The sequence below is a fragment of the Mustela erminea genome, chromosome 2 (genome assembly GCF_009829155.1).
Source record: "Mustela erminea isolate mMusErm1 chromosome 2, mMusErm1.Pri, whole genome shotgun sequence".
Classification (NCBI taxonomy): Eukaryota; Metazoa; Chordata; class Mammalia; order Carnivora; family Mustelidae; genus Mustela; species Mustela erminea.
The window spans coordinates 30,626,190-30,631,275 of record NC_045615.1 but is presented as its reverse complement, the minus strand read 5'-3'; the positions used below and the strand labels follow the sequence as shown (position 1 = coordinate 30,631,275).

Genomic DNA, 5,086 nt, shown 5'->3' with positions numbered 1-5,086 from the left:
ATAACTTTTCCAAGATCACATTGTGTCTATGATAAAGAAAATATATCTGAAAAGGAGTTGATATACACAGTACATTTTAAATTTTAAAATGTAATCATAATTTAGATTTTTGTTTCAACATTTGTCATTTCAAATACTAATATACACAAAACTAAGTCTACCTTAAAAAAAGAAAAGCTACTAACTTTCCCATTAAATAAATGATTTATCCCACTTGATTAAATTTTATTGACTTCTATTCAGAGTTATGATGGAATAGGTTGATGCAAACTAATATATTCTATCAATAACATATAGAAAAGTAGGGTTTATTCAGCTTTATTGATAAATAAAATTGACAAAATTGTAGGATATTTCGAATGTACAACGTGATGTTTTGATATATGTATATGTTATGCAAGAGATTCCCCTCATTGAATTATCACATTTATCACTTCACATATTTATTTTTGTGTGTGTGAGAGAACATTTAAGTTCTACTCCTTAGTAAATTTAATCATATACTGCAGTGTTATAGAATATAGTCACCATGCTATACATTAAATTCTCAGAACTTGTTTATCTTAAGACTTAAAATTTGTAAATTTTTATCAACTTCTCCCTATTTCTTTCTCCTGACAATCGTTCTTTTTTTCTGTTTCTATAGGTTCAATTTTTTTTATGCCACATATAAGTCATACTATGCATTTGAAGTTATTATCAGCTTAAAATGCTGTTATAAATATAAGATGTTTTACATAAACCTCATGCTAACCCCAAAACAAAAGGCTTCAGTAGATATACAAAAGATGAAAAAGAAATCAAAGTGTACTACTATAGAAAATTACCAAATAACAAAAAAAGAACGTAAGAGAGGAAGAAAGGACAAAAGAGATTACAAAGCAACTAGGGAACAATGAACAAAATGAATAGTAAGTAGATGCTTATAAATAATTACTTTAGATATAAATGGACTATATTCCCCAATCAAAATATATACAGTGGCTGAATGGATTTAAAAGAAAGACCCAACCATATCTTGCTTACAAGAGACTCACTTCAGCTTTAAGGATACACACTGACTGCAAGTGAAGGGAGGAAAAAAGATATACATGGAAACCAAAGGAAAGCAGGTGTACCTATACTTATAGCAGACAAAATAGACTTTAAGCCAAAGACTGTCAAAAGAGATAAAGAAGGTCATTATATAATGATAAAGGGGTCAATTCATCAAGAGGATATAATGATTACAAATGTTTGCGTACCAATATATGAGGATCAAAGTATGTAAAACAAATATTAACAGATCAGAAGGCATAAATAGGAATACAATAACAGCAGGGAATGTGATACCCCACTTTCAACAAAGGACAGCTCATCCAGCTATAAAATCAGTAAGGAAACACTGGACTTAAATTTCATGTTAAACTAGAGGGATATAACAGAAATATATAGAACATTTCATCCAACAGTGGTAGATTATACATTCTTCACAAGCACACATGGAGCATCACGTTAGGCCACAAAACAACTCTTAATAAATCTAAGAAGATTGAAATCATATGAAGCATCTTTTCTGATCACAGTGGTACTAAACTAGAAATCAATTATGAGAGAAAACTGGAAAATTAATAATTGTAGAGATTAAACAACATGCTCTTGAATAATCAATGGGTCAAAGAAGAAATCAAGAGAAATAAAAAAATATGATGGGAAAATGAAAAATGGAATCACAACAACACAGCTTAAGGGATGCAGCAAAAGCAGGTCTAAGAGGGAAGTTTATAGTGATAAATACCTACATTAAGAAAAAAGAGAACTCTCAAATAAGCCAACCTAATTTTACAACTCAAGAAACTAGTGAAAGAAAAAAAATTAAGCCCAGAATCATCATAGAAAGGAAATAACAAAGACTGGAGAGGAAATAAATGAAAGAAACTAAAATGACAATAGAAAAGACCAATGAAACTAAAAGCTGTTTTTGTTTGTTTGTTTGTTTGTTTGTTTTGTTTTTTACTTTTAAGATAAAACAGACAAACCTTTGTAAAACGTACTAAGAAAAGAGAGGACTCATGTAATTAAAAACATAAATGAAAAAGAGGGTATTAGAACTGATAACCACACAAATATAAAGATCATAAAAGAGTTCTAGAAATAATTATATGCCAAAAAATTGGGCAACCTAGAAATGGATAAATTCCTTGGAACATATAATCTACTGAATCAAGAAGACTGAGCTTGAAGGAATTTCTATTCTGAACAGACAGATGATTAGTTGGGAGATTGAATTTATAATCCAAAACCTTCCATGGACATCTGGGGAAGCCTGCAGAATCTCAGCCACAGCCAAGTTTGGTCTTGCTGGGCCTAGTCTGGGCTCCAGCCCTGACATCTACCCTGAGGCTGGCTGCGGGTCTGGCGGGCTATCCACAGTTAAGGGAGCCAGTGCTCACTGCCCTCTTTGTACTCCTATTGCAGGAAGACGCAGGTGGAGAGGGCACCCATAAAACCATTCATCCCACATGTGCAAGGACTGGGATTGAAAACTACAGCATCCTTGGAGATAAGCTGGGGATGACATGTGGGCCATGGAGATGTCAAAGAAGCAGGGAAAAACAAGGAGAAGAAATAGTGAGAATTGTGGCACCAACCTGTGTGTGTTGAACATCTCTCATGAGAATGTAACTCACTGGAATTTGGATTCAGAAGTAGCTCTTCCTGAAAATTAAAAACCTCCTACCCAGAAGAGATACTGCAGAACCACCTGGAAATTCCATCTCCAAATGGAACTTAATTTGTCAGAGCATGCTTATAAAAGAACACAGGATATTTCAGCTCTGGAGTTATCCTTTAATGAAGGAACTATCATGGAGAACAGAGATTTCAGAAAATCATCAGTGGAAACTGGTAATCAACAATCCTATAAGTATTTTCACTCTGAGCCACTCACTAACAAATGCTTCAGTTGATAAGCAAGGTGATTCTTACCCAGGACTGCAAATTCATTAGGTGTCTGTTGGCCCCATGCTGGAGGACACTTTTTTGAGGACAAGAAATGAGCTTCATATTAATTCATGTTCAACTGTGGAAAACGACAACAGTGTTGAAATTTTAAATGCTCCAAATTAGAATTTGACATGTGGATATAGCAGTGTGGAAGAAAAAGGGATCAAAGTGATTCATATGAAAATAAAAAAGCAAGTATACTTTACTCAGATATTTTTCAAAAGATGGACCTGAACTTAAAGCCAAAAACAATAGAGAAGGTTGAAGAATCTTTCCACAACCTGATTTTCCTTCCTCCTCATTTTGATACTCTGGACTTACACAAATTAGTCCTCTCAAAGTTGGAAAATTGCAAAGCAAAGAATAACAGCAGGGAATTTTCTGGAACATCCAGAAAACTCTTTTGAACATTTGATTATTCACTTATTGGAAATGAAAAGAATACAACGTATAACAATACAAAAAGAGAGGCCAAGAAAGCAAACTAACTTTTGTGCTTCAGTAGTTACTGAACAACATTCTCCCTTCAAAGCTATACCCAAAATGAGATGGCCAAACTTTCTTTTTGTTTTTCAAGATTTTATTTATTTATTTGACAGAGGTTACAAGTAGGCAGAGAGGCAGGCAGAGAGAGAAGGAGAAGCAGGCTCCCCATTGAGCAGAGAGCCCGATGCTGATGCCAGGCTCCATCCCAGGACAAAGGCAGAGGCTTTAACCCACTGAGCCACCCAGGCGCCTCTGACTCTGAGTCTTTAGACAACGTGTGTAGATAAAGATCAAGAAGAAAGAAAAAAAAATGTTTTTTGCAACCTTGAACAAAATGCTTCCAGTTGTAATTGGAACGAGTTGGCAAATACAGATGAAATTCTAGATGATGATAATCATCTAGGGATGATGAACTCTAAAAAGTTCAGCCATCACAAAATGATAGATTGCAACTTATTATGACTATTAAGAATACCAAAAGTTCCATTTGAAATCCATGACAAGAACTCTCAACCAAGGCTGTTAGTATCCAAACAACTGATTAAAATGGTTTTAACAAGATGTTCACCAATGGGTCTCCAATATCAGCTTCTCCTATATCTCTGTCTTTTCTTGATAAACAAAGGGAAGAAATTTAGGCACCAGGGACAAAAACAAAAACAAAACCAAAATAAAAATAAACCCAAAACCACACACATACATACACACACACACACACACACACACACACACACACGCACCCACAAACCAAAACCCAAAAATAAAACCACACACAAACACAAAACTTTACTAAAAGGACATTGTATTGAATAGACTATTCTAAATTCAGAAATTAAACTGTTTATCACCTTAGTTTATAGCTAAAGATAAGTGCACACCAGCTGACCAAAAATAGCACTTTCATACATCTCAGTGTAAGCCAATCTATTTTTCCAGGAAGTCCAACAAAAATACAGGTAATCATTCTGAGATACAGGTATTAAACATGTGCTCATACATGCACACCGAAAAGAATTACTTGATGTGATATGGAGTGTAACTTACGAAAATCATGGCTGAGATGTCTATATATAAATCCATGAACATCCATACTGACACACTTGACAATCTTTTGCATTTTACATTTCAAAGAAATATTTCACTAAAAAATTATTCTATTCAAAAGATTGTTCTGTTGTTGTGATTGTTTTCCAGTATAAATCCATCATCAATAAATGGTATAAATGACTTAAAAAAAAATTTCCCAACAAGACAAGTTCAGAATTAGATGTGTTCCTGGTGAATTCTACCTAACATTTAAAAAAGAACTAATTCCAATCCTTCTCAAACTCTTCCAAAAAAAAAAAAAAAAAGAGGGAACATTTCCAAACTCATTTTATTGGGGGGGGGGGGAAGGACCAAAAACACTCTTAAATATAGAATGCAAACAGATAGTTACCAGATGGGTGAGAGATGGTTGAAACAGGTAAAGGGAATTAAAAAGTGCACTTGTCATGATGAGCACTATGTATAGAATTGTTGGATTACTCGATTATACATCTAAAATTAATATAACACTGTATATTTAGTATACTGGAAATAAAACAACAAGCAACAATAATAACAAAAAAAACCC

General features: G+C 33.8%; 1 pseudogene; it reads left to right on the top strand.

Moving 5' to 3' along the window:
• The first annotated feature begins 2,567 nt into the window (after positions 1-2,567).
• LOC116581995 lies at positions 2,568-3,933 on the top strand (annotated as a pseudogene).
• Positions 3,934-5,086: the final 1,153 nt, after the last annotated feature.